Raw genomic sequence first — 12,136 nt, forward strand, 5'->3', positions numbered from 1 at the left:
TATTTCTGAGGGAGGAAGGGGAGGAGGGGAAAGAAGATACCAAGCATAAAATACTTATTTACATTATTTTACCTATATTTTAGTAGCGTTCACTTTAGTCTTGGTTGTAAATTTCTCTTTTGTAATGCATCTGGGCAATCTAATTCTGTCTTAATATATTTCAACTATGATGTCCTGTTGGATTCAGTAAAGATGCTGAGCATTATTACAGGAGGTTCCCAGTGCTGCAGGTGGAAAAAGAGAAAAAGCTGAACTGTAAATTTGTGTCATTTTATCATCAATATCAGTCCAAACTTCTAATGCTGAAGTAAAAGTTAAAAAAATTCAAGCATTCATGATCTGACTTTTTCAGGGATTGTGGTAACCCTCGAGGTCCTGCATGCTGAGTAAGCTATACTTGAGTATTAATCTGTGAATATTTTGTAAATAAAGTTTTTCTTTGCTGTCATTTTATGTAAAAGTTTCTGAAATGCATAAGTCCTAAAAGTAGAAATCTGGCTTTGGGTTTTTGTCTAAAAAATTAGCAGTAAATCACTACAAAATAGCTATTCCACACCACTTCTCAGTGCAAATATTTCTAATGCTACATGGTAGGGTTGCACAGAGTGACAGCTGTCCTGTCCTGTCTTATGTTGCAGCAAAACTTTCATGGGGACCAGCCCAAAGACTGTCTATCTCAATATAATTACTCTAATTTCTCTAATTTGTAACTGTACTTCATGTAAGGTGAAATGCTGACCCTGCAATGGGAATGAGAAAAGTCTTTTAGAGTAAGCATTTTTGGAATACAGTGGAATACCCAAGTTTCCTATAGAATGACTATTATGTTGATATTGGTTTGGGTAATTACAGTTAGATTCTATCATAAAAGCACACATCAGCATTACAGTTCTGGCTGAAATCCTGATAATTTAAAATCCTTTGACTGGCAGAAAGTCCTAGGTATTAATTGGGCTTCATTACAGAAACAAAAAGAGACCCTGATATGACCTTAGGCTACATAACAATAATTTCCATCTGTTAAAAGACATGTGCCAAAGCCAAAGCACCGCAGAAATTTTTCTTGTCCAGACTTCTGGGATATTTGGAAGAGCTCTGAAATGAAATGGAGACAATGTGCCCAATAGGCCTTTTTAAAAATTCTTTGAAATTTTCCATTTACCTGTGGCATCACATAATAATAGCAGATAACACCCACTCATATAGAGTAAGATACCCTTCTGCGTGCTGAGAACTGCTGTATCTGTAATTTTGGAGGGATAAGGAAGCAACAACAGGGCAGGGCAAATGTCAGAGAGGCTGTTCCAAGTGTCTGCCATGACTGACCTCTAGGTCAACACACAAGACTTGACCCGAATTTTTCAGCAAAGCAACCTGGAACGTAAAGTAGAGCAAGAATATCCATGTTAAAATTGTAAGGGCTTCATATTTTAAGGATATTCCAAATATTGTAAGCAAGAGGTTCTGGCTAGTGACAGCTAATCCTGTTATTATTACACGTATATCCATGAGTGTATGGAAGCTAAGAGCATGGCACTTAGCTTTTGGAAACAGGTTGGGGTGCTCACCTGAGTTGCTAAGGTTATTTGAAATCAAGGGAACGTGGAGCAGGCCCCAGCAGCGTTGGGCAGTGTGCACTTGGGTTTTTGCTCCTCTGCAGGCAAAGGCCAGTGAAGTGGCCTGAGCCTTAGCCCTTCATTTGATCAAAAAGAAGGGTGAGTCTTGCTTCATGCTCCCACAGACCATTTCAAAGGTGGTACTCGACCTCAGAGTGACTTTTATTCTTTCAGTTAAGAATGTTGTTCTAGGATGACACAAATGAGCTCACACTATGACTAGGAAAGCCTTTTCAGGTTGTGACTTACACTGTGAAGTGAAAGAATTTTCCTGCCTTTTTCTGAAAGCAAAATGAACACTTTTAATACTTCTGTGGTCACAGGGCAGTGTCGTGTGGAGATACCGGGCTGGCTCTGAACGTGCTCCCTGGGCTGGGGCAGGGCTGTAACACTCTCCCATAGGTCTCTCCCAAGGGTATTTCCTGTGCTGGGCTCCATGCAGGGAACTAACGTGGCCAAGTTGCTTTCCTGAACCAAAAGAACTTATTTAAAGCTGCTTCAAATGTCTCTGCAAGGTATTTCACAGCGCTGTGTGAATACACCCAGCTCCAGCGCTGCCATACACTTTCCATACCCACTGATGTTGGAACAAAGGGAACAGAAAATGCAGCTACATTGGCTTGCTAGTATGCTACAAGAATTTATCATGTCTAATTCCAGATGAGCAAAAAATTATCACAGATCTACTGTTTCCTGTTAGTTTTGTTTTTGTTTATACTCCTATCATCGAGCCAAAGTTGGATCATGGGATTAAAGAAAACAGGGAATGACATATATGCAAGGACCTGTTGAAGGACTTGAGAAAAGTTCCATGTAAATAGAGGCAAAAAGTTGGACAGTTATTTTATTTAGATCTAATTCTCATGGAAGTTAGCATAATCTGATTTTATTTCCCTATTGGGGTTGTTTCTTTTAACCATGAATTCCCATTAAAACAGCTCTTTGACAACAAAATTAGTCAGTCATTTAATTTTAATGTGTGGCATTAAGTAAGCTGGGTGGCAAATTGTCTTCTCAAACAGATTGACTTATTTTACCTGTGGGAAAGGAACAGCTGAACAGCTAGGAGGGAAATCTGCCAGTTCAGAAAATTTATTGTAACTTCCACAGCAGAGATGAAATTGTTTGGATTTGAATGCTAGTTTGGTTTTGATGTTTTAATCTAACTGAAGTCTTTGTCATACCATTTGAAATTATCCTCAGGGTTTGAAGCTATCATTGGAACTTGCAAAAGTAATTGATACTTATTCTGTGTTGTTCACTGTGTTTATATGAGTACAAGATGAGTTTTTCCTCTCTTTATAGCATGCAATAAAATCTTCAGCACTGTAGTGGAGAAAGTAGTGTGGTAAACCAGAACAGCTTACAGCTTTTTTTTGATATACCTGTCCTTTTCTATCCAGAGGAGCAGGATGGAGGCTTTTTTTTTTTTTTTTTTTTTTTTTTTTTCCCTCTCCTTTTTTTTTTTGCCTCGCCGTGTTTTTTTTTTTTTTTTTTTTTTTTTTTTCAGGAAGACTAAGAAACCTTTCTCCTCACAAAAATAATTTTGTGCTTTTTCACCATCTTTGCATCTTGCTAGCTGTTATGAGTTCTAGCTGTTATGAGTTGTATTTCACAGATTTAAAGTAATCATAGCACGCTGTTGAAATCCTAGTGTGTGTACTGTTTATTAGTACAGCTTTCTACAACCCAGGATTTCTTCCAGAGGAGAGCTGAGAGGCCTGAGGACTTGCACTGGGTTACTTTTGAGTAAGACTTCATGGTGTTGTCCAGGGCTCCACTGACAGTGCTGGGAGTGGTAATTCCTAGACTTTAATCTGTTGGTGTCTTTTCTTGGGCTTTAAGCAAGCTGCTTAACCCTTGAACATTTTACATGTGACATGGATCAACTTTCTGCAGATTTTATGGGTTTTAAGACACCAGAATACTGGCAATGCATTTCAGATAGCCTCTTCTTGATAACAGTCATTCATTAAAATGAGAGGGGTTTTATCAATTTATATTGTGTGTCATAGTATGGAATTACATGGTATTAAAAGCAGGCATGTTGTTACGGCCCTCATTTACTAAGTCATCTGCTGGAAGCAATTTTGTCCTGCTTTGGAGATGGAACGGGAAGACCCAAAGACAACTTCAAATTATAGTAGCATATCTCAGACTGGTTTGGGAGTTGTTTTCTTACTTCCTTTAGGACAGGATGGTGCTGAGTTCCGATTATGGTCACGCTGGATATGTGCGGCCGGTTGTGTTTGGAGCCCATGGTGACACTGATGTGTTGCTTCCACAAGCATAATTTTGGCCACTAGAACTGATTAACAGCATGTGTGTGTGTGTGTGACAGAACTGATCAGCTTGTTACTAGGTCCTCATCAAGCTACCAATGGAACAGATGATGGGAGATGGCAGGGAAGATTTGTCCTCTCCTCTCTCTCCGTGGCAGGGGCAGGAATTGGTCTTTATGTGTATTTTCTCTCTTCTGGTGAGTGTTGAAATAAGGGTTGTTGCACCCCATGAAAAGAACTTCATATGGCAAGCACAAGAGCAAAGAGTAAAACCCTGCCAGGGGAAAATGTAGCCCATCCAAATCAGTTTATTACTTATTTTCTCTCCACAAGCAGCAGTGCATAAGAAAAAAGGAGAGACAAATTATCATTTAGAGTGAAAAGGTGGAGGTGGCTTACAAATGGCTGAGAGGCAGATGACAGCTTCGATTTTTGTGGTATCCCTGTGAGAACTCCTTTTTAATGCTTTGTTGTCCCATTTGGTTTTAGCAGTGCCATGTGTTCATTTATTCAAGGGAATTACTCGGAACTGCTCATCATGTTGTGGATTTGTAAATTATGTTTAAAGGCAATTTAAATAAAATTTATTTCAGATTTATGGAATCTTCTCTGAAGATTTTTTTTCTCTCAATAATCTGATGTGCTGTTACCTCTGTGCCACACAGTGTAAGGCTAAACCTTCCAGCCAGATTCTTATCCCCATCTGGTGCCTGCACATGGGAGGACGGTGTATAAAGCCATCTGAAATAAATAAATTGCATTTCTTATTTGATCTGAATACCGTCTCCTGTACAAAGCAGGAACTATGAAATCCAGGAAATCCTATTACTATGGGATGAAGAATGCTGTTCTAGTGTTTGCTCTCAGTTTGGGAAGACAATCCTTCCTTTGGTGTGTTAGGTGTCAGGATGAAGCAGGACAAGGTTAAGCATGGAGTCAAGAGTGCAGAGCTGTAGGGCTGGCAATCTCTGGGCAAAAAATCTCTGCTCTGACACGCACAAAAATGTGGCTGATTACTCCCATCCAACGGCCAGTTCATTGATTAAAAGGGCGAACGGGCTTCCATCCAGGAGTGCAGCAGGAAAACAAACAGCTAGGCTGAAAAACAAGACTATTTAACCATCTGAAAGAGCATGGGGCCATCCCAGCTGCCGCAGAACCTGTCACGACTTGGCTGCCAAGAAGCCAGATGCTTGCATCAGAGGAATGTGTGTTTCACAAGCTGGTACCTCTGCTGCTGACACACAGCGACATGTCCGAAGAGGCAGCGGGAGAGTGCAGATTAGTCAGCTTCCCATTAGCTGCCAGCCCTGCTGGGTCTCTGACACCTGTACAAATACATGCTTCCATCAGAAATAGATTATGGGAATAACCTTCTCCTCGTCATAGAGACCGCTTCCAATATCCAGCAGGGGACCCCCGTCCATATGTGAAGTTAAATACTGCAGAACTGATTCCATGATTGGATCCACTGGAACCTGAATTTGCAGAGGCTTACTTGTGTGATTAAGGATATACAAAAGCCTTTGAAAGTGCATTGGTTTGGGCCTGCTCCAGAATCCATTAATGCCATTGATTTCAGTTAATTCTGGATCAGGTCACTGGTGGTTGAATCAATCGTTTGATTCCAGAAACAACACGAAAGGCAAAGAAGGAATAATGACTTTTACCTACGGAGCTAAGGAGAGCCAGTCCTATGTACTTATATTTTGTAATCACATTTAAAATATTTCTGAGTTCCCTTGTGATTTAAAAATCCAGCTTCTGCCTACTTCTTCCAGTTTCAAGTGGCAAACACTCAAAGCAAACTTTTTATGATTTGCTTGATATCGTATTTTACAATGAGGCAATTTGTAGTGAAAGGCAATGTCCTTTAAAGACATCCCATCAATTTTCTCCAATGAATGCTTTTCATAGAATTCTCCTGAAGCAAAAATTATGGAACTGAAAAAGATTTAGAAATTGATTGCAAATCACTGCTATGGCAGGAACAATTGTATATGCTCATTTTAGTTCTCAGCTCATCTGAAAAGGCTAGATTAAACATTTCATTTTAGACTTTCTTTTTCCTGTGTATGGAATTGGGTGTCAAGGCTTCATCCTGACGCATAAGGACAGGATTTCCCATAGTGTGGGATGTGAGTTAGAGTAAATGTTTCCGTAAAGGTGCTCTTCCAGGAATATAATATTTTTTAGCTGCAGGAGTGACAGGCACTGAGGAGCACATAGGTGGTCACAGAAGCTGTCTGGCAGCTCTTGGAGCGGGCAGCATGGCAGAGCCAGGCATGGAGAGCACAGATGGTTAGGACAAACCAGACTCGTGATATCCCCAGCCCTGCAAGTAGCAGAATGGCCGATCTGAGCACAGTTGCTGTTGTTATATGTTATTTGCTGCTTTCTCTGAAGCTTTAATTCATAAATGTGACAGAAGAGAGAGCTATTGTTTGTTCCAGTAGTAAAACCTGCCTTTTCTGAGGACCTTTTCCCTATTCTTGACACGCAGGGGAGGTAAAAAGTTTTCAAAAACCACCTAGCAAGGTTAAAAACCAAATAATCTTTGTGATCAAACTGCTTCAACTGAAGGCCAGCCTTTGACAGTGAGTATCTGAGGAGATTCATACACTGCCCTCACACCCTTCCTTTTATTCTCTCCACTTATTTCAACTTGTCAGTTGTTTATCTGCTCAGTCAGTTACCCCAGGAAAGTGTTTACTGTGTTAACTTGTGAAACCTCACATCCTTGTATGTACATGTTTTGTAAGACATACTTAACTGTGTTGGTAAAAGTGAGTATAATAGTAATTTTCAAAGAACATTTTGCTCTTCAGTACAATGGAGAAATTTCCATGGTATTTTAGGAACCAGCTCAACACTTCCAACCATGTGCAACTCCAAAGAGGGCAAATTCTGCCACCTACAATTTGTTTAACTTTTTTTTTTTTTTTTTTAAAAATGTGCACTCTGGTGATCTAAGTATTTGCTGTGGGATAAAAATACAACAGTTTAGGATTTTGTATTCTACTATATTACAATCTGTTGGGCTTTTAACATCTTGCAATTTTGCCCAAGACTAAACAGCTCTTCAGCCTGTCAACTTGTCTGTCCTTGCCCCAGCAGTAGTTAGAGAGTAAAACAAGGCTTTTACATGGGCTGGTTGTCTGAAGCTGCACTGAAGCACACAGGACTCTCAGCACAGTGGGACATCCCTTGGGGAAAATGCTCTTAGCTCTTCCCACCAGCCTTTTTACTCTTCAGGCTGTGGGGCTGATCACCTCTGCTGCAGCTTTAGGGGTTTGTGATGAGAGGCTGAACGTTGAGACACCTGTGTCCAAGTTGTTTTCTGCTCCTGAGCTGGTAGTGAGCAAGCACATCACAAGTTCGGGGATTCCTGCATGCTTCAGTAAAGGTGCAGGTTAGGTGGCTCGATCCCAGCCAACTATTGCATTTTCCAAGAAGATCTCCTTTTTTTGGGTTCTTCAGAGAGGAGAAAATTTCTAAGTTAATAACAAAGTAGAGTCAAATACAGGCAGTGAACCCGAAATAGTATGGATTTTGTGTTAGTATGAGACACGGGGTCTTTAAGAGATCCTGGCCATACAGCAAGAGGTGAATTGTCAAGATTTTCTAATGTCTGTGCCTACTTAGATCAGCTTGAAATGTCTCATCTTACCTGTCTGCTCATAAAAATGAGGCAGTACGAAGCTGAATTATTTCCTCAGATACAAGAATCACTTCAGCCTACTGCACATCAGGCCAGGAGCAATGACTGCAGCTCATGACTGACTTCTTTATCTTTTCACTCAACCTGCAGCCAGTCAAGGACTGAATTCTGCTGTTAATTTTGTTCTAGCAAAAGCCATGGCATTCCTGCCAAAAATAAGTTGTATCTGCACAGCCAGCAGCTATATCTTATGACTTAGAATAGAAATTAGATGGATAAGTGCACTGACAGGGTGAGCTAATGGCCACTCCCTTAATAAGTGCTGTAATTTGAAGAATGCAAAATCTGTTTGTCCACCCTCATGGCAATTCTCCTCTTGGGAAGAATAACTCACTGGTTAAACCCACAAATCTCAGTACTTGTTTTGTTGTGCATTTATTTTTACAATAACCACCACTTCTGAAGAACTCAGGAAATTTGCTTTCAGGCAGCACAAGTCAGTGCCTCTGCAGTGCTGCTGACCAGAGGGTGTGAGTAGTGTGTGCGCTGTCCTGGTCCTTCTCACCCAGGTGTGCTTAGCCTGGAAATGCACTAACACACCCCAGGAAATTTACTAAGTGCCAAATTTTGCTAAATAATATAAATTCTTCCTGGGAACAGGCTGCAATTTTCCTTAAGGCCCGCCCTTTTTTATTTCATTAAGCACTTGGCTTTTTCAATTGGACTAGTGGTTTCCTTCTTTTATGACTCTATATTCTCTTCCTTTCTTCTACATATTTGTCTGCATTAGTGTCTCAGAGCAACCAGTTTTCTCATCAAGAGGGCTTCAATGTGTTTTGAAATTTTATAGCTACTTCTAATGGCAGGTGAAATAATGAATTTACTCCTTTATCTGAGCAAGCACATTATTAATCTGTGACAGATTTAAGCAAAATCTAACACGTCTGCTGATCTTATGGGCTCGCTTCTCATGGAAAAAGCTGAAGCCTTATGGAGCTGTATATCCAAGCACAGGGCCTTGTTCATGTTTTCTTCAATGGCACTTGTGAAGCTGGAACTAAAGCTGTATGGCTTGAAATTGATCTGATTCAATATTATGTGTTAATACTTATTACTGCCATAGCCCACTTCATCCTCAAAGTATTTTGAAGACTTCCTGGATCAGACTGGCAAGCTCTTAATGAGCAAGATATAAAACCTTGCTGAGTGCAACAGAAGAGGAACGCAGCCCCGTGTGTTTGAGCCAGGGAGGTAAATACAACCCAGAGTTATACAATGTGGTGCTCCTTGTGCGCTACAGGCTGATTAGCCACGGGAATAAATGTAGGGGATTTACAAAAGATCTCCATCAAAAGTACAAACTTATATTTTAGAGGCAGCAATTGCCTCCGTGAGCAGTTGCAATGAGCTCAGCAGCACTGTGTCAGCAGGGTATTGCTGCCACTCAGGGCAAGCACCAAGAAAATCAGGCACTCTGTTATTAAGGTCACACAAATGTTTTTAATGGCACTCTTTCAGGCTAGAAGCAGGATTTCAGCTCGCAGCTGACTGCTCTTGTTCAGGTGTGTAATTGCATCTAGCCTGATTTACAGCAGCTGAGGATCTGACCCAAGATTGGTTTTCTCTCTGTAAATACAGGCAGAATTTGGGTTGAGGCTTTTATGTGTAGCAATTAAAAATGCAGGGAAAACTTGGCTTCCGCTCATCCCTGAGCTCAGGTTTCGCTTGTTTTGTTGTTTGTGGAGCAGTTTAGGGTGTTTAGCTGTGAGTGGCCAGGTGTTTCCAATATTGAACCTCTTCGTGTGGAAACGCGCACAGATAAGAGAGCTCAGTCTGTCCCAAGCCTTGGTGGTGCTCTTGCAGCGTTTGAAGTTGTGACTTGAAAGGACTGACTTCTGAGAAATCGAGGCACGGAGTCCCAGCCCCTCTCTTTCAGCAGGAGCTCGGTGACAGAGATTCAGATTAGGAGCTGGACCGGTTCTCCAGGGAGTACCCCGTGCCTCGGTGGGAGATGAGTGTGTGCTTCAGCTCCACAGCTCCACTCAGGCTCGGAGCTCCCCTCTGAGAAGGAAAGGTTAGTATTCATGCCCTTAGCACCCTGGGGAGAATGATGTTTGATGCTGTTTCTTGCTTTCTTGTAGTTTCATCTTTGGAAAGTAAGAGAGTTTTCTTCCAAATGCGGTTACTGAAGTTGAGCTGTCTTAAATTTTGCGAAGATTATGGTTTGTAATTCTCTAACTTTTCTGATTTGGAGTGAGTTGAAACTTTCATTTCAACCTAGTAAAGTCCTCTGCTCTGTGCTTTAAAATCTGGGGAGGTTTGCATCCCTATTGTTAAATAAACAAAAGAATTAGGAGAATTCAGTGATAAATTGTGAAGAAGGTTGTGCTGAGTTTTTTCTTTTTTTTTTTTCCTGCCTGTGTTCTTCACGTGGTGAAGCTGTTAAAGTTTTTCTTACTTTTCTGCTTTCCCTGCAAACACTGTTTATTCATTCTAGGAAAACATCAGTTGGGTAAACAGAAGTATATATATGTGTAGCTCTGCTGCTAAGATGCAAATTGTGCTGCAGGGAAGATAGTTTGGGCTTTTCTTTCCTCCTCGCTTTTCTTTTTTGACAGTCGGTTAATAAAGACTCAACAATAAGCAGCTGCCTGTGATGTCATTTGGGACTTTGTCCACAGAGCTTGTATTTACAAGTACTGAGCAACTACAGAGCAGCAGCAAACCCAACTATCAGCAAACTTCGTGTCTGCTGCTACTGAAGGACTTTGGTGCTGTGGAGGGTGTAGAAAGCTAACTCTGTTCTAACCACAGACTTTTAAAGCTTGGTAAATAAACACTGGATAAACTCAAGAGAATTTCTGGACTGCAAAGACTTCTTACGGTTCTGAGTTCTCCAGGGCTGGCATGTTTTGACTGAGCTGCTGCAAGTAAGGTTTTTGCTGGTTTGGTGTTTTTATCATCTCTGTAAAGCTTATTTTCTCTAGGAGTGTGTCAGCATTGCTATTTGTAGTTTTGTTTTAATTAAAAGAGCGGCAAGTATGTAGTTGTTACGAGTAATTACAGCCATGCATCTGACTGCGGTTCAGGACAAATGAAAACTTCATTCTGGCTTTTGTTTGTATGAGTTTACACTGAAGTGGCTCTCTCTTAATTTACTGAGGAAACTTTAGGATTCTTGAAGTTTCCTGAGTGCTGTCATTAACTGAACAAAACCTGGGCTGTCTGTAGAGTGTTCTCTTGTAATAGAGTTACATTTATTTGAATATTCAATATAATTTGAATTTTCAATATAAATTCCCTGTAGTTTTTAGTACAGTTTTCTTGAAAATTATTTTGTTTCTTATGCGTTTATATCAAACAAAACTTGATTATTTTTTGCTTTTAGCTCCTGTTCAAGTTCTGGAGGTGTATAAGTTTAAAAGAAAGAATCATGCAGTGCTTTGAAATCTGATACCTTTTGGGTAGAATGAATTCTCAATTATATGAGAAAGTGTAATTTTTGTTTTGAGTGTTTATGTAAGGAATCACATCCTGAAATATCAGAGCAGAAAAACTAGTATTCTGGTAGCTGCTGTGGCGAAACTTTCTGTGCTGCCTGCTGTTTGTGAGACATGAATGTCTTTCTGAGCAGAGATTAACTAGTTTTCAGGACAACTAGCTGTGATTGGCATGGAATTATCTGTGCTTGACAGAGGACTAAACTGGTCCATAGATGTGGTTTATTAAATTTTAGTTTACCCACTTCAAAAGCTGGTAACAAAACCCCAGGTCTCTTGCTTCTCATTTCAATCTTTCACCAGAAACCCATCCTAAATTACTGTAATTTCAGTTGTAGTGGCTTTTTCTAGGATGTAACCTAATCACAGTACTGTGTGTGAGGACCTTTTTATTGCTGTTTACCTCTGTTTAATGGGCTGTCTTTGTGAAGACAAAGCACATTTCTGAGGCTTGAAATCAGAAAATTATGATTGGCAAGTGTATGAGGGTAAGTCAGTATGAATCCATCAGAGAGGAATTGGAGGATTTCTCATCAGTTATCAGCACTATCTATTTTGATTTGCTTTGCTTGCTACTGACTTTGTTTACAAGGCCTCTCAGTCCCACCCAGCAACAGATTTTTGGGGGCTTCTTATTAATGCCAGAGGGGCTACAACTGCAGATGCCCCTCTCAAGTGACCCTGTTTCTACAGCAGATCAAAACTGTCCAGCTCTTCTTTTTTGATGCTTTAATGTGGCTTGGCATGTCAAGATACTGTTCAATTCAGGAGCTGTTGTTCTGTCTTTGCAATGGAAGCGTATTCTCCTGGGGGGTGAGGGGAACAAACCTAAATTTAGCTCTGCATTAATACCCTGGGAATGGCAAAGGCTTTCAATGTTTCAAATGGGTGTGTAAATAAGAGCATATTTTTTATTCCTCAGGTGGTCATCCTCATTCTTCAGAAGTAATATTTAAAAAGCTTATATGGTCTTTAAAAGACGTTTTTGTAGCTTAGAAACTTGCACCAAATGCAGGAGTGAAGAGCAGAGACTTGTGATAAAGGCTTTCCTTTGGGGAGATGGAATGGGTTTAAACC

The 12,136-nt window shown here is 40.4% G+C and overlaps 1 protein-coding gene across 1 annotated transcript in view; it reads left to right on the plus strand.

The window, feature by feature from the left end:
- Window positions 1-9,249: 9,249 nt before the first annotated feature.
- NCKAP5 (NCK associated protein 5) overlaps window positions 9,250-12,136 on the plus strand; it is a 347,214-nt gene continuing 344,327 nt past the window's right edge. The window contains exon 1 of the mRNA XM_058421378.1: window positions 9,250-9,633. The gene's annotated coding sequence lies outside the window, so the exon portion shown is untranslated. The remainder of the gene's footprint in view (window positions 9,634-12,136) is intronic.

This window comes from Hirundo rustica, chromosome 7 (genome assembly GCF_015227805.2).
Source record: "Hirundo rustica isolate bHirRus1 chromosome 7, bHirRus1.pri.v3, whole genome shotgun sequence".
Lineage (NCBI taxonomy): Eukaryota > Metazoa > Chordata > Aves > Passeriformes > Hirundinidae > Hirundo > Hirundo rustica.